The 24,098-nt window shown below is 37.3% G+C and overlaps 1 protein-coding gene and 1 pseudogene across 2 annotated transcripts in view; both read right to left on the bottom strand.

The window, feature by feature from the left end:
• The window catches only part of LOC143644635 (olfactory receptor 5M5-like), a 384,306-nt gene that overhangs the window by 9,260 nt on the left and 350,948 nt on the right, over nt 1-24,098 (bottom strand). The gene's annotated exons all lie outside the window — the stretch shown is intronic.
• LOC143645224 (mortality factor 4-like protein 1 pseudogene) lies at nt 9,347-10,533 on the bottom strand (annotated as a pseudogene).

The following is a 24,098-nucleotide window of genomic DNA, read 5'->3' as shown; positions in this document are numbered from 1 at the left end:
CTTTAAAAATAAATACTAAGTGTTGAAATTTCGATATTCCCAAATTTAAGGATAATATGCAGTGATTACTTGAATATTCTCAATGTGCCAAGATTGATTCTGTTTTATATATGTTATTTTATTTAATGCACAGCTGTTATTATCTCTATTATCTTAATGAGGAAACCAAGACATGGATTCAGTAGCTTGCCAAATTCACAAAGTAAGTGAGTCAGGATTTGAAACCAGATTGACTGACTCTAACACTCTTAGTTTAAACTATACTGCCTCTTCATTTATGATTTCTATGTATTTATTTCCTGATTGTGTTTTTCCTTATTTTTTTTCTTTAATATTTTTAGGCATTTTTAACCTTTATTGTTGTGTTTAACTAAATAGTCAACATTTGGCAATCTGGAGTATTTTGTTCTTTACTATCAATCAATATGACTGAACAATTCAAACTACTGTTAAATAATCTAAGAAAAATTCTTACCCTTGAAAAGGGAAGAGGACATGAGTCATTTTGAGAATCTGTTCCCAGGAACATACAACTGTGTGCTCAACTTGAGGCTTTATTAGCTTATCAGATCACGATTATGGTTTCCTTATTGAATAATACACTGACAAAAACAACCCAGATTTTCCAAGTAGAGCCGAACGCTCCCTCTCCATTTTATCTCTGTCCTAAGGCCCTGTCCTCTTCACAGTCCCAGAACTAAGATTTCTCTGGCTACCTAGTATTTTGGTTATGAAGCCTTATCAGTGAATACAACTTACCACCTATCAGACAGTCAGTCAGGATTCCCAATGCCCTTGAAGCATCCACTTAGTGCATTTCCAATCAGACAAACAGGCTTCTTCATGTCTGTCTGAAGTCTTGATTTCTGTGTTCCACATGGACAAATGCTTGAGTATTTATAAAGTTAAAGTGTAATGACGCTGTTATCTCTTGTTATTCCAGAGCTTCCTGGGTACCAAGGGAACAGTTTATGTAGAGTTTCTGTGTGATATTTTACATTTTATTTAAATCACTCTAGGGAATTAAAATCCCTGAATCATCCTGGTAACTAATGATGACTAAGATAATGCTTTGGTGTATGTTCTCAGTATAATTTCCAAGTTCAAAAATCTTTGGTCCTTCCTTGCTGGGACATTTGACATTGTGACTGGTCTCAGGGCACAGTGAATGTCTTATAGGGATCTAAGTAAGATTACGTACAGATTGTATTACTGGGATGCACATATGAGATGTTTTTGCTTACAAAGGAAAGGATAGTCTTGGCTAGCATTTTTATCACAATAAATAATGTAAGAGAAAAAGTCTTCATTTCTACTACTGTTATGTGTTCCCCATTGAACTAAATTAAGCAATCAAATCATGCTTGAAAACAGGTCAGAGACCTAATGTTCTAATGATCCCATGGCTTCCTTTCCTTTTTCTTTCCACATCTGAATGGGGCTATCAGTACAGCTGATATGTATGGTCAGAGTCTGTTTTGCAATGCATCTGGTCTTTCCTCATGGCCATTAGAGGAAAGGGATTAGAACCTGGCCTTCTAGGTCATTAACTGCAGTGACTAAGTACAGCTCTTAAACTACTGCTGCTCTCATTCTTGGCAATCAAAGTAAGGAGGAGCTAAGGTGAGAACATTCTCGAATAAGAAGTTACATCTTCTAGCTCTAGCATTTCCCAAGTTCAATAATTCACACTAAAGAGAAAGGAACTAGTAGAGGAGTGTTTGTGTCAGACTGAGGCTCGATTCTAGTGGCCTTTTCTTATCAATTTTAAGAAAGAAAATTCTGTGGATGTGCAAGAATCTTGGTAATGTTAACTCTTGAGGGTGGTGACCAGTAAAAGTGGCTGGGGGTGTAACTCAAAACCACTGACACTTTATTCTACCACAGTCAGGAACCCATATGGATTTGATGATCCTTTCATATGTTGATGGGCGCTCTGAATTATTGTGTTTGCCCTGGAGTTGCTGATGTGCTTTGCATTTGGTTTGAAGCTTAATTATAACTCTAGCTTTCTCTTGGTGAATGGTTCCCATATTAGTACAGTGTAGAATCAGTTAAGCAACTAGAAATTTTCACTTAATTCCATTCTAATATTAAGATAATTTAAACAGCCCAGGAAGAAATGTTGGTGTCATCATTTGAGTGGGAAAGTTCACCCTTTAGGGTAGAAGAAGGCCTTTATACTCCTGTACTAACTATCTTTGTATTTGTGAATCATGTTCATGCCATGAATTCCCATTAAACAGTTTGGCTCTCTGGCCTGAGGAAGCTCTGTGTTCTTTATGATTGAGGAAAGAGAAAACTTTGGCTGTGACTCCATTATGGATATTGCAGTACAAATATTCAATTGATTGCACCTGTCTGAGACTGGTTTACATGACACTGGCATATTGACCTAAAGGATTTTCTAATAATGTGTACTATTACAGAAAATTATTCACATAGTGGACAGTATAATTACCTTGGTGTGTTTTTTCCCCCTTCAGAGAGAAAAGGCCATGGATGAGAGTAACTCAGAATTTTTGGTGTTTAGTACATAAACTCAAAATAAACAAAGTGTGTTATGTGACCTGAGAAATTAATGCTCTTAGTTTGTAAGAGTGAAAAAAGGAAACATCTGAAGAAAAGTTTTATTTGAGAAAACAACAGATAATTATTGTGAAGAATTTTCTTTTATGGGCAATAAATCTTGTTTTATTCAGACCATTTTGGTTTTATGCATTTGATAATTATTTTTACAATTCAAACATAATAGGCCAGTTCCTAAGGTCAGATAACACCAAACAGACTGGGGTTCAGTTTCGCTTAATTACTAACAGCAGAAGTCTGCTTTCCTTTGATACCCATTCAAGAGTCTTTTTCCTTTGACTCTGGGAAATTCCTTCCCTCAGAATGCCTTAAGAGATGTGATAACAGATTTAGCCTGAATATGGACATAGTTACATCATCCCAGTAAGGATAAGTCTAGGACCAGTTTGTTTTGTGACCTCAGAAAACAAAGCTACATAAAATCAAGAATGAAAGGTGTTAGATGTAGATTAAAAAAAAAAAAGCTTCAGAGGGGAAAATTCTTGGGGCCATAGCCAGGGTGGATATCTAGGAGTTGAAGATGGTCCTAACAGTATTGGTAATGCTTACAGAAACACCAGTGAAAAAAGGCTGATTCTCTTTTAAGTAAAATTCCTAGAATCCATGGGCTGTGTAAAACAAAGGACTGATGACAGTCCAGTCAGCAAGCAGCAGCAGAGAGGCTGCCACCATGTGTCACCGTGACCGCAAATGAGCCCAACCTGGCAGGTTATTTGGACTTCCTTAGACACCATGACCGTGTAGCTCAGAAGGTGACTGATGGACATGGATTGACCATAGGACAATGCTCTGACCAGGAGAAAGTAATCTCTAGCGGAATCTGTAAAAAGGTGCCCATCATGACAATGGTTGTTCTCTGCAATATCCTGAGGGAATGGCAGTCCCCCACAGAGAACAAGGGAAATTCCAACCAAATTTAAGAATCAGGATTTCCTCCTGTTTCCATACAAGGATGATGACAATCATTGCAACACAAACAAACAAAAACAGAGAACATAGAGAGAAACGCTTTATGTTTCTGATTTTTCTGGAAACGCATGGTAGTGGAGCTTGGGTATAGTACACTGACTTTCTCCAGTTTTTTGTTCTTTGACTTTTTTTATTCTGGGGGGAAATGAGAAATTTAACAGACAGTGAGGAAAACAGTTATCAGGGGGATTGATATTAGATATAAAAAAGTTCTCCCTCAGCACATCTTTGATATTAGTTTTGCAAACATAACTCCAGCATTCTTAATATCCAAAGAATGCTGAACATGATATCTTTAATTGACATTTGCTCCTGTGAATCTTCCAGCCACCATTCATTTCTAAGTCCTATTTTCTGTTACCCCTGCCTTGAATGACACCACTAGAGGCACATTTATTCTATAGATACCCCAAATTATTAGAGCCTAATTTTAGCAACTAATATCTGAAGAATAAAAATGTTTTGGTAAAACGGTGATCCAAAAATATGTTCAACTGAAGACATTCTGATGATACATCACAGGTTATTTTTTATATATAAGAAGATATTAAAATACCACAAACATGGAGGCACTATTGACTTCATACTACTTAAAGAATGATGACAAGATGAATTAAGATGAACAGGTGAATGATTAGAAGACAAGATAGTGGTATTTGACTGGTATTGCAGATATTGCAGAATTTTGATTGTTACACTCCCCCCTCGATCGTTTTCTTTCCTGCTCTTTTCAATTAAACTTGATGTGAAATGCTCTTTACCAGCCAATTGAATACTTAGAACTCTGAATAAACTAATTCATGTTTCAAAGCTATTGTTAAACACTAAGCCCCATAATTGTTTTCAGGGTTCATGGGTGTTCAGTGGTAGAATGCTCACCTTCCATGTGGTCACCTGGTGCGATTCCTGGACCATGCACACCCCAAAAACAAACAAACAAAACAACAAAAAACTTTCCAGTCATTCTATATTCAGAATTATTTTGACTTGTTCACATGCGCATGAAATTGAATGAGGATCTTTTTTTCATCAGTCTATATATTTTATGCCCTATTTGAAAATTTAAATTCTTTGTTTGCAGGTTTCATACTGTGTTTTGCATTTTCATTGTATTATTATTAATGTTAATTTAGATAGCCTTCCCTTAAATACCTAATTTGTTGACGGACAAGCTAAAAACATTCTTGAAATGTACTTTGGAAAGAAAAATTTTGAAATACCTATCTCTCTAATTATTATAGAACTTAACTAAGAAAAACAATTATAAACCAAGCGAGAATATGAAGATGGAGCCAATTCTTATATTTTCTTATAAAAAATGATAGTGATTCTGGAATTTTTTTGGTTATGAGTTATTTCTACATAGACAATCTTTGTATGTGAAGTTAAACTGCCTTCTCTGTCAATTAGTGCTCTTCTAGCTTCGCTATTTATGAGCCAGGTTCCATTTGTTCGAAATCTGGAACCCCACTCGATCTCTCACGTGGTTAATGTGCACCCATCTACTGAGCATATGATTGATCTAGGAGATTATTTTCATGCCTGCTGCTGATTTCTAAATGGAATCTGACCAGGTGGCTCTCAGGGATGGAGTAAGCTACAGGTCCGTACAGCAGTTAGCAGAGTAGAAATTTTATTTAAAATGCCAGCTGTGCTCAATTCAGACCCCAAGGGAGGAAAAGGTGCATTTCTCTAGTATTTGTAATTACTGTTTGAATGTATACAAGGTTAAAGAATGAATGACTTATCCCCCCTTGCTTTAATGCCCCATTTTCTGGGGATGGCCATGACTTATAGATGTGTCAGCTTAAGCCACTGTGGAGGTGGAGTTAGGCAAAGATGGTGTCTCACCCAGGCGTCCCTTGGATTTCTGTCTTCAATTCTGCACCTTATCCTCAGTTCCAAATACAGATGCGAGTTCCTGGACTAATCCTCATACTCAGTATGGCCTCTAAAATTGACTATGAGCAAAGGCTGCCTTGCTCCCTGAGGAGTATCTACTCTGAACCGAATAAGTGAAAACGAAAATCTAGTTTCAGGTAAACAGCTTTCAGATCAAAGGGAATTAATTGTTCTAATGTACTTGCTTATGATTGCAATAAGATAAGTCAGTTTTGGCTTCCTATCAGAGCCAGCAGGCCATCAGGGTTGAATGATAATTATAACAAAAAATAAGGACAGTAGGAGTAGTCATGAGTAGTAGTAAATTAATTCTAGTTTATTAGGGATGAAAACTCGAGCCTTACCACCAGGGCTGGATCCAGGTTCATCCACTTACGAACTGTATGCTCTTGAGCAAGTTACTTAACCCTTTCTTGGTTTCTATTTCCTCACCGGGGAAGTGAGGATATTAGCCATATCTCTTTCAGTGGGTTGTTGAAACGATTAAATTAATTAAAACATAAAAAAATAGTCTTCCTTATCTTACAGTTTTCATGATATTAATGGTATCTAATATTTATTAGGTGCTTAATATATTCTAGGCACTATTTTAAACTCATTATGTATATTATCTCACTTAAAACCCAACAGTTGTATTGTCTTCATTCTGTAGATGAGAATCTGAGACTGATTAATGTTAAGTAATTTGGCTAAGCTCACAGGGCAAATAAGAGGGAGGTATGAGGTGTGATTTGAAACAGGCAGTTGGAGTGTGACGCTCTGGTTTTCTTTCTTAATGCGTTTATACCTCCTCTCAACAATAAGGCACTTTTTGAATGATGCCCTCTACAGTGTATTCATTTTTACTGTCATATTTAAACATTTAAATATTCATCTCCATAGGTAAACATGCTACTTAAATGAACTTTCTCAGATCTGCTTAGCATGTTGATTTTGTTCCAGTGAGCAATACTGCTGCCATTCTTCATGCTTTGCTAACTTATAAAAGCATTACTAATGGTGTGTGCATGTCAGTAAGGGTCTTCAATTGCAAGCAACAGAAACAGCTAAGGATATTTTTTCAGCAGAAGAAGAGTTACCAAGATGGCTGGAGAACTAGGCTTAAGGTCATGCTCCTAAATTTATATGAGAAACTAGTCATGTGAGGACAGCTCTGTAACTTCTGCAGAGGATTGGGGGCTGCAGCCTGTACCAATAGTGCTGGATACTGAATGCTAATGACACTAATATCAGCCTGCTTCTCCAGAAGCTTGATCTCACTGCTCCAGCAATGCTGCCAGAGTCTTATACTGCAACTTTGATGGATCTGTTTATTTCTTTAGTGCCTTGAAGAAAGCAATGTTCCTTTGATTTACCATTTTGTCCAAGAGAAGTAGATTCGGGGGCCTCCACTTAGATCTTCCAACGTAATAGCCCTATTCCATCCAAGAGGGGGCCAATAGAGGGTAGTCTGGCAGTTGCTGATAAATTATATTCCAGTTAGAAATCTGGGAGTGCCTGGGCTACAATAATGTGAAATTGGGTTGAGATTCTACTTATGATGCAATTCTTATAAATTCCCTCTCTGATGGGAATTTATAAGACCACAATGGGTAGACCACAATGGGGTTCTGGACCTCCAAGACTAGTGTCACAATGACACTAATAACCTTAAAAGGTACCAGTATTGTCCTTTTAAAATTATAAATTATTCAAATAAATGGACTTAAGTACAAGAGTCAAAGAATATCTGCACAATATTACTGCATGTTTTTCCTCAAGTATACTTAGCCTCTCATTAATCCAAGGGATTATTGGTCCCTGAATAATTCAGGGCTAGGAATTGTGTGAGGAGTTCTCACTATATTTCATACGAGCCCTTGTTCTCTGAGCCTAGAATGTTTTGAATCATACATGCAAGCAGAACCTTACTGGGTTGCCAGTCCATGGTTCTAAGGACAGCATGCCCAGTTAGCTAACTCTAAAGTTCTCCCTGAGTGAGAACTTTTTGAATGTCGTATGATTGTCCTATCAACCTTGGTGTGATGCTTTCAGATCATGTTGGTCTCTGCCACTTCATAGTTTTGTATTCATTATTGAAATTAGACCATACTTCAAATTTGGTGTCTCTCACCCAAATCCCTGGGCTACAGATAACATCTATTTAAGAACTTAGTTAAAATATTGTTTAAAAAATATGATACAAGAGACTAATTTTAGACCCAAAGATATAAATAGATTGAAAGTGAAAGGATAGAAAATATACTCTATACAAGTAGAAACGGAAAAAAAGAGCTGAGGTAGCTGTACAAATATTAGACAATATAGACTTTAAATGCAAAAATATTATAAAAGATAAAGGACACTATATATTAATAAAAGGGGCAATTCACCAAGAAAAAATAACAATCATAAATATCTGTGTTCCTAATCAAGGTGCCCCAAAGTACATGAGGCAAAAACTGGCAAAACTGAAAGGAGTAACAGAAGATGCTACCATAATAGTGGGAGACTTCAGTATACTACTCTCTCCAACAGATAGAACAACCAGACAGAAGGTGAATAAAGAAACAGAATCTAAGGGATATGATGAATGAACTAGACCTAACAGATATTTATAGAACATTATGCTCCAAAATAACAGGATATACAGTCTTCTCAAGTACTCATGGAATATTCTCCAGGATAGATCATATGCAGGGGCATAAATCAGGTATTAATACATTTAAAAAGACTGAAATTATACAAAGCACTTTCTCTGATCATAATGGAATGAAACTGGAAATCAACTGGACAACCAGAAATTTCAAATATACAGAGTTTAACAATATTCTTCAATAATCAATGGGTCAAAGAAGAAATTGCCAGAGAAATCAGTAAATATCTTGAGACCAATGAAAACAAGACACAACATATCAAAAGTTATGTGATGCAGCGAAAGCAGTGCTGAGAGGGAAACTTATTCCTTAAATGCCTACATTAATAAGGAGGGAAGTGCTAAAACCAATGACATAACTTTACAACTGGAGAAGGAACAGCAGACTACACAAAGCAAGCAGAAGGGAAGAAATAACAAAGATTACAGCAGAAAGTAATGAAATGGATAATAAAAAAACAAAAGACAGAATGAATAAAATCAAAAGTTGTTTTTCCTGAGATCAGTGAAATCAACAAACCTTTAGCTAGACTTTTTTGACAAAGACAAAAAGAGAGAAGCTACAAATAAATAAAATCAGAAATGAGAGGTGGGATGGGCACACACAGAGGTCAAAATGACATGGTACCAGCAGAAAGACAGACATAGTGATCAATGGAATTGAATTGAAAGTTAAGAAATGCACCCTCAGATCTATGCGCAATTGATTTTTGTTTTGAAAGAAAAACAATTCCCAAAAGACTGACTTTTCCAGAAAACTGTAGCTACACAATGCATTATGGTTACATTTTAAAAAGTGCATTGGACACAAATACAAACACCATGATGTGAGCCACCATTCTTCAACAATCTGAGCAAAGTTAAAGAGCCTAAGGAACAACATGACAACCTACAAAGGATGGACTCTTTACTTTAAGCAACATAAAAAGAAAAAAATAGAGCACAAATGGATGAGTGTGTTCAGTTATGTACACTGAATTGAACCTTTGGCACTAAGAGCTTTTTGTCATATAGCATTTACACATATTATAAAAGTGTAGTGACAAAGGAATTGAACTAACAGCATTCAAAAAGCGGCTTTGTCAATTAGGCATGTCTCTTTGTTGTCCATCACTGAATATACGAACAGCAATTTTGAAATTACAAAAAAAGAGTCAAAAAGGAGCATAAGCCCTTTTATTTTCTCTTTTTAAAATTAAACAGAAAACAAACATACATGAATTCTGTTATACACTAACATTTCAAAGTACATCATTGGTACAAGAGAAGGACTAGGAACAAAAATGTATGACAGAAATTCAAACATAAATGAGTGTCAGCAGTCTCACATAGCTTTCTAATGGTACTCTCAGGAGGAGCCACTTCATAATCACTGGCACTGAACAAAGTAGCAGAATTCTTTCTTGGATACTTCAGGAAATCATGAAAATAGTTCAGTAATAAAGCACAGCTCTTCTCATCCAGAGGTGTAGAGGCCAACATTACTCCAATTTGTATAAATTGGTAGGTGTCGCACTCCATACACCTGGGACATGGGTGCTTCAGGGTGATCGGCAAGGATTTCAGCAGTGTGGTCTCTCAAATTTGTAGAGTAGCTGACTGCCCAATATTACACTGAAGGATTCTTTTATCCCTGCACAACTTCATTAACAGCATATTCCTTATTATCTGTATTTCTTCAAGATTTCTTATATTGGCATAATCCTCCAGAATGGAATCCACATTCTTCTTGGTAGAAAGATAGAAGAGCTGTTTTTGCCTGGTCCTTAAGTCCCAGTCATCAACAAGCCATAGTCTTAGTTCTTCAGGAATCTTTATCTTCAACTCTGTTCATGAATGTTTCCACATCTTCAACAGTAGGATCTACTTTTGCCCTTTTCTTCTGAGGAGACTGAGGTGTCTCACTGGTACTGCCACAATTTCCATTTCCAGGTGTTTTGTTTGTTCTTTCTTGTTTTCATTTCAACATTTTTCTGCTGCAGACAAGATACCGTCTTTCCTTTGACAGCCCCTGTCCTCTTTCCCTCTGTATATTACTCCTAATTGGTTTTCTGAAGTTCTATTTCTACAGATTGGTGTCTACATATTTGAATACTCTGCTTTCTGGAACACATTCATCCCAGTTTTCCAACCATTGGAAAAACATTCCAATCACTGTAATGTATAAAATATTTCACTTGCTTGTCCTTTATGGCAACGTTTACACACTTGGCTTTATAAAACAGAGGACCATGAAAGCACAGCACTCGCTCACATCTGGAATTTAGGCTTCGAATCCTGCTTCAGTGCCATTTATAAGTGATTCACCACCTCATCCTTTTCCCACCACTCCAGATTATTGCCCCATATTCTCTACCCCACCCAACTCAGCATTAACTGTACCACCAGACACTACCAACTTTACATCCTGGGCCAGATTTGCCAATGCCTGCAGACATTATAGCACTGCCTCAATTGATTAAAAAAATTTTTTTTTTTTTTTTTAACTATTTTAGCTTTGTCTCAACTGATTTTTGGCAAGGTTCCCAAGACCAGTCAACGGGGACAGTCTCTTTTTTTTCTTTATTAATTAAAAAAAATTAACAACAAACAAACAAAACTATTAACATATCATTCCATTCTACTTAGACAATCAGCAATTCTCAATATCATCACATAGTTGCATATTCATCATTTCTTAGAACATTTGCATCGATTTAGAAAAAGAAATAAAAAGACAACAGAAAAAGAAATAAAACAATAACAGAGAAAAAAAAAGATTATAGATACCATACCCTTTACTCCTCACTTTCATTTATCACTAGCATTTCAAACCAAATTTATTTTAACATTTGTTTCCCCTATTATTTATTGTTATTCCATATGTTCTACTCATCTGTTGATATGGTAGATAAAAGGAGCATCAGACCTCTTTCTCCGCCGGCGCTCCCGCCACCATCTAGCCCTTCTCTTCCCCCTTCTCGGCCGGCGCTCCCGCCGCCATCTAGCCCTCCTCTTCCTCTTTCTCCGTCGGCGGCACTCCCGCCGCCATCTTGCCCTTCTCTTTCCCCTTCTGCTCCGGCGGCGCTCCATCCGCCATCTTATCCTTCCCTTTCTCCTCCTACTCCAGCGGCTCTCCAACCACCACCATGCCCTCTTCCGCCTTCACCGGCTCCTCCGCCACCATCCTAGACAGCCTTGCCACCCTCACCTTTCCTCCTCCAGAACAGCTATTGGGGGAGTAGAAGCGGTGCAGAGCAGCTCCCAGAGCCACGACAGAGATCAAAATGACAGTGTACCCCATCCTGGAACGGCTGACTGTCTAGGAGAACCAGCTCTGGTGAGATCGCCGAGGGGCGCGCGCTTTCCGGGCAGGGCAGCAAGCGGCCGGAGTCCCTCCCTTCCTCCTTCCCAGGCCAGCTGGGAGAATTGGGCAGGTGGTCCCCTCAAGCCATGGCGGCTGGCGCCCCCACCACGTGAGGGCCCCCGGACCAACTGAGAGAATTGTATCGGGAATCCCCAGACTGCGGAGAACGGTGACTGGGGGGGGGGTCCCTTCCAAACACGTGACTCCCTGGTCCGGCTGAGAACGGTGCACTCTCCTGGGCTGTGGCGGCTAGCGCCCTCCCGCCACGCTTGGCGCCCCGGGCCGACTAGGAAATTTGAATGGGCTCTCTCCCGGGCTGCAGCGGCCGGCGACCCTCCCCACGTTCGGACCCCCGGGTCGGCTGGCACTCTTCCAAGCCGCTTCGGCTGGTGAACCTCCCCCACGGCGAGAGTTTTCCAAAGTTAAAGGACCCACAGCACCTTTTGCCGGTGGGACCCGCAGACAAACGTGTGCCACGAGCGCCACCTACTGGGCAGGATAGGAAAAACGGAACCCAGAGATTTCAGAGAAAAGTCTTTCAACCTGTTGGGTCCAACACCCAGGGAAATCTGACTAAATGCCCAGATGCCAGCAGAAGATAACGGATCACGCTCAGAAAATTGAAAATATGGCCCAGTCAAAGGAACAAACCAATAGTTCAAATGAGATACAGGAGCTGAGACAACTAATGCTGAATATACGAACAGAAATGGAAAACCTCTTCAAAAACGAAATCGATAAATTGAGTGAGGACATGAAGAAGACATGGGCTGAACAAAAACAAGAAATAGAAAAACTGAAAAAACAAATCACAGAGCTTATGGAAGTGAAGGATAAAGTAGAAAAGATGGAAAAAACAATGGATACCTACAATGATAGATTTAAAGAGACAGAAGATAGAATTAGTGATTTGGAGGATGGCACATCTGAATTCCAAAAAGAAACAGAAACTATCGGGAAAAGAATGGAAAAATTTGAACAGGGTATCAGGGAACTCAAGGAAAATATGAACCGCACAAATATATGTGTTATGGGTGTCCCAGAAGGAGAAGAGAAGGGAAAAGGAGGAGAAAAACTAATGGAAGAAATTATCACTGAAAATTTCCCAACTCTTATGAAAGACCTAAAATTACAGATCCAAGAAGTGCAGCGCACCCCAAAGAGATTAGACCCAAATAGGCGTTCTCCAAGACACTTACTAGTTAGAATGCCAGAGGTCAAAGAGAAAGAGAGGACGTTGAAAGAAGCAAGAGAAAAACAATCCATCACATACAAGGGAAACCCAATAAGACTATGTGTAGATTTCTCAGCAGAAACCATGGAAGCTATAAGACAGTGGGATGATATATTTAAATTACTAAAAGAGAAAAACTGCCAACCAAGACTCCTATATCCAGCAAAACTGTCCTTCAAAAATGAGGGAGAAATTAAAACATTCTCAGACAAAAAGTCACTGAGAGAATTTGTGACCAAGAGATCAGCTCTGCAAGAAATACTAAAGGGAGCACTAGAGTCAGATACGAAAAGACAGAAGAGAGAGGTATGGAGAAGAGTGTAGAAAGAAGGAAAGTCAGATATGATATATATAATACAAAAGGCAAAATGGTAGAGGAAAATATTATCCAAACAGTAATAACACTAAATGTTAATGGACTGAATTCCCCAATCAAAAGACATAGACTGGCAGAATAGATTAAAAAACAGGATCCTTATATATGCTGTCTACAGGAAACACATCTTAGACCCAAAGATAAACATAAGTTGAAAGCGAAGGGTTGGGAAAAGATATTTCATGCAAATAACAACCAGAAAAGAGCAGGAGTGGCTATACTAATATCCAACAAATTAGACTTCAAATGTAAAACAGTTAAAAGAGACAAAGAAGGACACTATTTACTAATACAAGGAACAATTAAAGAAGAAGACATAACAATCATAAATATTTACGCACCAAATCAGAATGCCCCAAAATACATGAGGAATACACTGCAAACACTGAAAAGGGAAATAGACACATATACCATAATAGTTGGAGACTTTAATTCCCCACTCTCATCAATGGACAGAACATCTAGACAGAGGATCAATAAAGAAATAGAGAATCTGAATATTACTATAAATGAGCTAGACTTAACAGACATTTATAGGACATTACATCCCACAACAGCAGGATACACCTTTTTCTCAAGTGCTCATGGATCATTCTCAAAGATAGACCATATGCTGGGTCACAAAGCAAGTCTTAACAAATTTAAAAAGATTGAAATCATACACAACACTTTCTCGGATCATAAAGGAATGAAGTTGGAAATCAATAATAGGCGGAGTGCCAGAAAATTCACAAATACGTGGAGGCTCAACAACACACTCTTAAACAACAAGTGGGTCAAAGAAGAAATTGCTAGAGAAATTAGTAAATACCTCGAGGCGAATGTAAATGAAAACACAACATATCAAAACGTATGGGACGCAGCAAAGGCAGTGCTAAGAGGGAAATTTATTGCCCTAAATGCCTATATCAGAAAAGAAGAAAAGGCAAAAATGCAGGAATTAACTATCCACATGGAAGAACTGGGGAAAGAACAGCAAACGAATCCCAAAGCAAGCAAAAGGAAAGAAATAACAAAGATTAGAGCAGAAATAAATGAAATTGAAAACATGAAAACAATAGAGAAAATCAATAAGACCAGAAGTTGGTTCTATGAGAAAATCAATGAGACTGATGGACCCTTAGCAAGATTGACAAAAAGAAGAAGAGAGAGGATGCAAATAAATAAGATCAGAAATGGAAGAGGAGACATAACTACTGACCTCACAGAAAAAAAGGAGGTAATAACAGGATACTATGAACAACTTTACGCTAATAAATATAACAATTTAGAGGAAATGGACGGGTTCCTGGAAAGACATGAACAACCAACTTTGACTCAAGTAGACATAGATGACCTCAACAAACCAATCACAAGTAAAGAAATTGAATCAGTCATTCAAAAGCTTCCTAAAAAGTCCAGGACCAGACGGCTTCACATGTGAATTCTATCAAACATTCCAGAAAGAATTAGTACCAACTCTCCTCAAACTCTTCAAAAAAATTGAAGTGGAGGGCAAACTACCTAATTCATTCTATGAAGCCAACATCACCCTCATAACAAAACCAGGCAAAGATATTACAAAAAAAGAAAACTACAGACCAATCTCTCTACTGAATATAGTTGCAAAAATCCTCAATAAAATTCTAGCAAATCGTATCCAACAACACATTAAAAGAATTATACATCATGACCAAGTCAGATTCATCCCAGGTATGCAAGGATGGTTCAACATAAGAAAATCAATTAATGTAATACACCATATCAACAAATCAAAGCAGAAAAATCACATGATCATCTCAATTGATGCAGAGAAGGCATTTGACAAGATTCAGCATCCTTTCCTGTTGAAAACACTTCAAAGGATAGGAATACAAGGGAACTTCCTTAAAATGATAGAGGGAATATATGAAAAACCCACAGCTAATATCATCCTCAATGGGGAAAAATTGAAAACTTTCCCCCTAAGATCAGGAACAAGACAAGGATGTCCACTATCACCACTATTATTCAACATTGTGTTGGAGGTTCTAGCCAGAGCAATTAGACAAGAAAAAGAAATACAAGGCATCAAAATTGGAAAGGAAGAAGTAAAACTATCACTGTTTGCAGACGATATGATACTATACGTCGAAAACCCGGAAAAATCCACAACAAAACTACTAGAGCTAATAAATGAGTACAGCAAAGTAGCAGGTTACAAGATCAACATTCAAAAATCTGTAGCATTTCTATACACTAGTAATGAACAAGCTGAGGGGGAAATCAAGAAACGAATCCCATTTACAATTGCAACTAAAAGAATAAAATACCTAGGAATAAATTTAACTAAAGAGACAAAAAACCTATATAAAGAAAACTACAAAAAACTGTTAAAAGAAATCACAGAAGACCTAAATAGATGGAAGGGCATACCGTGTTCATGGATTGGAAGACTAAATATAGTTAAGATGTCAATCCTACCTAAATTGATTTACAGATTCAATGCAATACCAATCAAAATCCCAACAACTTATTTTTCAGAAATAGAAAAACCAATAAGCAAATTTATCTGGAAGGGCAGGGTGCCCCGAATTGCTAAAAACATCTTGAGGAAAAAAAACGAAGCTGGAGTTCTCGCGCTGCCTGACTTTAAGGCATATTATGAAGCCACAGTGGTCAAAACAGCATGGTATTGGCATAAAGATAGATATATCGACCAATGGAATCGAATAGAGTGCTCAGATATAGACCCTCTCATCTATGGACATTTGATCTTTGATAAGGCAGTCAAGCCAACTCACCTGGGACAGAACAGTCTCTTCAATAAATGGTGCCTAGAGAACTGGATATCCATATGCAAAAGAATGAAAGAAGACCTATATCTCACACCCTATACAAAAGTTAACTCAAAATGGATCAAAGATCTAAACATTAGGTCTAAGACCATAAAACCGTTAGAGGAAAATGTAGGGAGATATCTTATGAATCTTACAATTGGAGGTGGTTTTATGGACCTTAAACCTAAAGCAAGAGCACTGAAGAAGGAAAGAAATAAATGGGAGCTCCTCAAAATTAAACACTTTTGTGCATCAAAGAACTTCATCAAGAAAGTAGAAAGACAGCCTACACAATGGGAGACAATATTTGGAAACGACATATCAGATAAAGGTCTAGTATCCAGAATTTATAAAGAGATTGTTCAACTCAACAACAAAAAGACAGCCAACCCAATTACAAAATGGGAAAAAGACTTGAACAGACACCTACCAGAAGAGGAAATACAAATGGCCAAAAGGTACATGAAGAGATGCTCAATGTCCCTGGCCATTAGAGAAATGCAAATCAAAACCACAATGAGATATCATCTCACACCCACCAGAATGCCCATTATCAACAAAACAGAAAATGACAAGTGCTGGAGAGGATGCGGAGAAAGAGGCACACTTATCCACTGTTGGTGGGAATGTCAAATGGTGCAACCACTGTGGAAGGCAGTTTGGCGGTTCCTCAAAAAGCTGAATATAGAATTGCCATACGACCCAGCAATACCATTGCTGGGTATCTACTCAAAGGACTTAAGGGCAAAGACACAAACAGACATTTGCACACCAATGTTTATAGCAGCGTTATTTACAATTGCAAAGAGATGGAAACAGCCAAAATGTCCATCAACAGACGAGTGGCTAAACAAACTGTGGTATATACATACGATGGAATATTATGCAGCTTTAAGACAGAATAAACTTATGAAGCATGTAATAACATGGATGGACCTAGAGAACATTATGCTGAGTGAGTCCAGCTAGAAACTAATGGACAAATACTGTATGGTCCCACTGATGTGAACGGACATTCGAGAATAAACTTGGAATATGTCATTGGTAACAGAGTCCAGCAGGAGTTAGAAACAGGGTAAGATAATGGGTAATTGGAGCTGAAGGGATACAGACTGTGCAGCAGGACTAGATACAAAAACTTGGAAATGGACAGCACAATAATACCTCATTGTAAAGTAATCATGTTAAAACACTGAATGAAGCTGCATCTGAGCTATAGGTCTTTTTTTTTTTTTTTACTATTATTATTACTTTTATTTCTTTTCTCTATATTAACATTCCATATCTTTTTCTGTTGTGTTACTAGTTCTTCTAAACCGATGCAAATGTACTAAGAAACGATGATCATGCATCTATGTGATGATGTTAAGAATTACTGATTGCATATGTAGAATGGTATGATTTCTAAATGTTGGGTTAATTTCTTTTTTTCCGTTAATTAATAAAAAAAAATTTAAAAAAATAAAAAAATAAAGAATAAAAGAACATGAAGCAAGTGCAAAAAAAAAAAAGGAGCATCAGACACAAGGTTTTCACAATCACAGTCACATTGTGAAAGCTATATCAGACACAAGGTTTTCACAATCACACAGTTACATTGTGAAAGCTATATCACTGTTCAATCATCATCAAGAAACATGGCTACTGAAACACAGTTCTACATTTTCAGGCAGTTCCCTCCAGCCTCTCCATTACATCTTGAACAACAAGGTGATATCTACTTAATGCATAAGAATAACTTCCAGGATAACCTCTCAACTCTGTTTGGAATCTCTCAGTCATCGACACTTTGTCTCATTTCACTCTTCCCCCTTTTGGTTGAGAAGCTTCTCACAATCCCTTGATGTTAATTCTCAGCTCATTCTAGGGTTTTTCTCAATCTCTTGATGCTGAGTCTCAGCTCATTCCAGGATCTCTGTCCCACGTTGCCAGGAAGGTTCACACCCCTGGGAGTCATGTCCCACGCAGAGAGAGGAAGGGTGGTGAAACTGCTCATCGTGTTAGCCGGAGAGAGAGGCCACATCTGAGCAACAAAAGAGGCTCTCTTGGGGGTAACTCTTAGGCCTAGATTTTAAGTAGACTTGACCTATTCTTTGTGGGGTTAAGTTTCATATGAACAAACCCCAAGACTAAGGGCTCAGCCTATAGCTTTGGTTGTCCACACTGTTTGTGAGAATATCAAGAATTCAGCTTGGGGAAGTTGAAGGGGACAGTCTCTTTTAATATAATAGATATAACATATGGTATTAGGAGAACTAATATTTGGATATCTTTTGGATATCCAAAACCAAAAGAATGAAAGAGGACCTCAATCTCACACACTATACAAAAATTAACTCAAAATGGATCAAAGACCTAAATATAAGAACTAGTACCATAAAACTCCTAGAAGAAAAGGTAGGGAAACATCTTTAAGATCTAGTTATAGGGCGGTAGTTTCTTAGACTTTACACCTAAAGTACAAGCAACAAAAGAAAATAAGTGGGAACTCCTCAAAACTGAATACTTCCATGCTTCAAAGGACTTTGTCAAAAGGGTGAAAAGGCAACTGATTCAATGGGAGAAAGTATTTGGAAACCACACATCTGATAAGGGTTTGAGATCCAGAATATATAAAGAAACCCTGCAATTGAACAATAAAAAGACAACGCAATTAAAAATAGGCAAAGGATATGAATAGACATTTTTCCAAAGAGGAAATACAGATAGCTAAAAAAGCACATGAAAGGATGCTCATTTTCATTAGTTATTAGGGAGATGTACATGAAAACCACAATGAGACATCATTTCACATGTACTAGAATGGCCACTATTAAACAAAGAGGAAACTTCAAATGTTGGAAAATATGTGGAAAAATTGGAACATTTATTCATTGCTGCTGGGAATGGAAAATGGTATAGCTGCTGTGGAATTGGCGATTCCACAGGAAGCTAAGTATAAAGTTGTCTTTTTACCTAGCAATCCTGTTTCTCAGGATACACCCAGAAGATTTGAAAGCAGGGAAGTGACAGATATTTGCACAGTGATGTTCATAGCAGCATTATTCCTAATTACCAAAAGAGGGAAACAATCCAAGTGTCCATCAACAGAGGAACGGATAAACAAACTGTGACATATACATAGGACAAATATTGTATGATTTCACTGATATTAACCAATTATAATGTTGATAGACATGAAATATAGAATATAGGTTACCAGGATATAGAATGAAGCTAAAGAATGGGGAGTGGCTGCTTAATATGTGCAAAATATTTAACTAGGTTGAACTTAAATGTTTGGAAGTGGATAGAGGTGATGGTAGCATGTTATTGTGAGAATAATTAACAGTGCTGAATGGTGTGTGAATGTGGTAGAAAGGGGAAGTTTAAAGTCATATATGTCACCAGAAGGAAAGGAGGTTAAAACGTGAATGTATAACAGTGAATCTTGTGGTGGACAATGTCTGTGATTAACTGTACAAATATAAGTTCTTTCATGAACCAAAACAAATGTATGACATGATTGCAAGGAGTTAATAACAGAAGGTTGTATGGGAAAATATACCTAGTGGCAAACTACAGACTTTGGTTAACAGTAATATTTTAATATTCTTTCATCAACAGTAACATGTGCCATGACTATACTATGGGTCAATAATTGGGGGGAGGGATAAGGGGTGATGGGAGGATTTCATTTTCTTTTGTATTTTTATTTCTTTTCTGGAGTAATGAAAATGTTCTAAAATTGATCATGGGCATGTATACACAACTATGTGATGATACTATGAGCCAGTAATTGTATACTTCAGATGGTTTTTATGGTGTGTGAATATATCTTGATAAAATTGCATTAGAAATGGTTGTGCTCCCTCATCAATGAACTTCTCAGTGCCATTGATTTTAAGGCACTTCTGAGCTTTGCTTGGAAGATGCATACATGGGCTACATACATAGGCTGCTCATGATAAATCCATATCAACATTCCATATCTTCCCAAGTTTTGGATTCCTTCTCTGAACATAAAGGATTTCTTCTGGCCACTGACCTTCATTTTACTTTGCCTTAGTCTAGGTTTCATGCAAACCAACTAAACAAGCAGATAGAACCACATCCAGACATTTTAGTTAGCATATCATATCAAGAATCTTTGGTAAAGGCAACAATATAATGAATTCAAATGATCTAATGTTATAGCCTTCCCTTTTTATTTAAAGCATCCTTATATACCACTGCTACACACAGAAATGAAATAAATTAGGACAGTCTGAGTTTTTTTATATGCAAATATTCTATTCTCAGATTTGACTTCTTAGTGTTCTAAGAACACTGTGATCTGAAAAAATGAGGGGTAATAGAGGTAAAGCATGAGGTGTACTGGCTGCCTCAGGTGAGCACATTAAGTGTCTTTAAACAGGCTCATAAGAAGGGCAAAGAGGAGCTGTTTCAGCTGGCAAGAGAGGTTCAAGGACAGTTTGGGGTTCAGCATACTTTGAGTCATCCAAATCTTCCAGTATATCATGATTTCCTCTCTTTCCTGATCAGTGTTTTAACTTTCACAAGGCTCTGAATTCAACTGAAATAACATTTCAACTGACAGGATCAAAGTTTGCCCTAGTAATTTTGGCTATCCCAGTCATAGATAGTTCTTTGTTTTTACTCCAACAGTTAGGCAGAGAATTTACAAATATGAACCTGTAAGTCTTTTTCAGATTTTCAGAATGACTAGAAGAAATCATTCAACACTGCAGTTAATGAACTTCCAAAGGTATTCATTCTGATATAGGGGATTGCATTACTCAAAGAATGTCTCCAATGGGCACTTTATTTTAGGTAACCACAAGTGATATTTGGTTAACGGTTTTAGCCCTGTTGCTATCAGAGTCATGAATCTCTTCATATTAGTTGGATATTTACAGCCTTAAACAATCCAAACCAGCTCTTCTATTCCAATTTATGTTTTATTTATGGTTCTTAATGCAAGTTATAAAAACAACTCTGGTTAAATTAAGCAGAATTGGGCTAACTTATCATGACATCCTTAGACCTATGGGTTGGCAACTCAATAAGGTTCTACTTCTGGGAATCAAATTAGTTTGTCTGATCTTCTGAGTGTATCTTTAAGCCACCTACCCATTTTTCTGCGTTTTTTATCCATTTATTTCTCCATGCTTCATTATGGATATTTTTTGTTCTGGCCTATTTCCAGTTTACTAATTCTCTCTTCAACTGTGTCTATAAATTAAGATTTTATTTTTTTATATTGTATTTTCAGTTATATAGATTTTTTGTGCTTTTAAAAACCTGTATCGTCTTTTATATAGTTTTCAGCTTTGTACTAAAATTTCAATTTAAAAAAATATCTTTTTTGAGGTGGCCCTGGCACCATGGCATGGACAATGCCATCCTGACAAAAACGGGGAAAAGAAGTGCAACAAATAAGGTATCAGTAGATGAGAGAGTTCAAATAGAGTCAAAAGGCTACTCTGGAGGTCACTCTTATGCAGGCTTCAGTTAGACATTGCTACCTATCATAGCTTGCCAAACCCCAACCAAAACCATTCCAGCCAATCTTAAAGAACACCAAATGCAATATATAAGATTCTACAAAGGGTCCATGAACTAGGGGGACTTTCCAGAAACCTATGACCTCTAGATGGGTCCCTGGACCAGATATGCAAGTCCTGAAATGCAGAGGGGCCAGCCTCTTCAGAACATCAACTAGTTCCATACCCTAACCCATATTATTGACAGCCCCTTCCAACATGAAGAAGTTAGAATGGGCATAGCTCAAATACTCCTAAAGAGTGGGAGAGAGATCCAAGGTGAAAGTGGAGTCATACAGAGAAGGTAGGGTTTAACAAATGAGTATGATTGCTGAATCATTATATTGATATTTCTTTTAGTGTTCAGTATCTTAGAGCAGTTAGAAGTAAAAACCTAAAATTGTGGAATTGTAACCCATACCAAACTCTGAAATCTGTTCTACAGCTAATTGCTGCAATGTGCTTTTAAGTTTATTGCTTTTTGTATATATGTTATTTTTCCCCAAAAAGAAAAAAAAAGTTGATTGTGATGATAAATGCGCAGTTATATGATGATATTGTGAACCACTGATTTACACTTTGGATAATTATATGGAATGTGAATATATAATATATATTAATAAACATAAAAGTAAAAAATAAAAAACTTTCCATATATTAAGTATAGTCATTTTAAAATCTTTGATTATGCCAATATCTGGACTCTCTGAGATCTGTTTCTAATGTATGTAGTTTCTAATATTTGTTGTTATGTTGTCTCTTCTCCCCATAACCCTGTAAGATTGTCAAAATCACTACTCAACTTTCAGCCATTTCTTTTTAAGAATCTTCAAAAATCCCAGGGAAAGGAACACCAAAACTGTGGCTTAGCCTCTGTATTTCTGTCTTCCCCCTGATAAAATGTTAAAATGAGTTTAAAAATGATTTTGTTTATGATTTTAACTAGATTTTATTGTTCTTGAGAGGACTATTAGTCTGGATTGCCTAATAAACTATCAAAAGTGGATGGAGGGTGGGCCACGGTGGCTCAGCAGGCAGAGTTCTTGCCTGCCATGCCAGAGACCAGGTTCAATTCACAGTGCCTGCCCATGCAAAAAAAAAATAGTGGATGAATAGTTATCATTTTTTTTTATTTGTTTTGCTTTGAAGTTCTCCAATACTGCAAGAAAAGCTTCTTGAGTGCAGGGACTATGTTTGCCATGCTTGCTCTTTTAACCCTAGTGCTTAAAACATGGCAGAGAATTAGTAAGTGTTCAATAAATACCTGTAGAATAAAAAAGTGAATCCTGATAAAGAATACTTGTAGACCAAAAAGGGGAAAAGAAATGCAACAAGATAAGGTGTCAGTGACTAAGAGAGTTCTAATATAGTCAAGAGGCTATTCTGGAGGCGACTTTTATGCAAGCTTCAAATAGATAATACTAATTGCCACCTCTAGCCAAACCCCAACCAATACCATTCCTGTTAACCCTAAAGAACACTGAGGACTCTATCTGAGATTATCCACAATTTTCATGCACTAAGATTACTTTCCAAAAAACCTATAACCTCCGTAGGGTTCTTAGGACAGTTAAGTCCTGAAACCCAGAGGGGCCAGCTTCTCCCAGAACATCAAGAAGTTCCATCCTCCTATCCCACACTGTTGATACCCCTTTCCAACATGAAAAAGTTAGAATTAGCATAGCCCAAATACTCCTAAAGATTGGGTGAAGGATCAAAGGAGATGGAGCAGTTATAACAGAAAATATAGGATTTAACAAATGAGTATGACTGCTAAATCATTATATTGGTATTTCTTTTAGTCTCCACTGTTTTGGAGCAGCTAAAGGAGAAACCTGAAAGTGTGGAACTATTGACCTATAACAATTTGTTACAAAATACTTCTAAATTTTTTGTTCTTTTGCATATATGTTATATTTCACAATAAAAAATGTTAAAAAAAAGGTCAGAGCTACTGGATTACAGTTCAAAAGTTTCAGGTATTTCCTTTTAGCTATTAGAATACACTGGAAACTAAAAAGGAATAGCTGTATAATGCATAAGAATAACCTGAGAATAACCTCTCAAATCCATCTGAAATCTCTTAGCCACTGAAACTTTATTTTGTTTCATTTCTTTTCTCCCCTTTGATCAAATAGGCCTTATAAATCCCACAATGCCAGGGCAAAGTTCATTCTGGGGAGTCATATCACACACTGCCAGGGAGATTTACACCCTTGGTAGTCATGTCCCATGTAGGAGGCAGGGCGGTGAGTTTATTTGCAGAGTTGGCCTGGAGAAAGAGACCACATTTGAGTAACAAAAGAGCTTCTCTGGGGGTGACTTTTGGGTATAATTATAAGTTAGCTTAGTTTCTCCTTTGCATTAAAGGCAAGCTTCATAAATGCAAGCTCCAAGATCAAGGGCTTGGCTTATTGGGAGTCCCTAATGCTTGCAAGAATTTCTGGAATTCTCCAGGTGGAGAAGATTAATACTTCCATATTTTTCCCGAGTCCCTCAAGGGGGCTTTGTAAACACTTAAAAAAAAATTTTTTTTGCCCAAATTACTCTGGGATGTATTGGGGAATTACATTAACTGATACAAAATAACAAGATCTCATTACCTATTCAAGGGTCCATGTAATTATAGTGTTTGAATAGACTGACCATACAAGTTAAATTAGAGAGTGCAGTACAGAAAATACAAATTTTGTACCAAATAAACATCCCTTCCTTCAGTTTCAC

Source organism: Tamandua tetradactyla, chromosome 8 (genome assembly GCF_023851605.1).
Source record: "Tamandua tetradactyla isolate mTamTet1 chromosome 8, mTamTet1.pri, whole genome shotgun sequence".
NCBI lineage: Eukaryota > Metazoa > Chordata > Mammalia > Pilosa > Myrmecophagidae > Tamandua > Tamandua tetradactyla.
The sequence above is the reverse complement of the archived record's forward strand: the minus strand, read 5'-3'. Positions and strand labels throughout refer to the sequence as shown.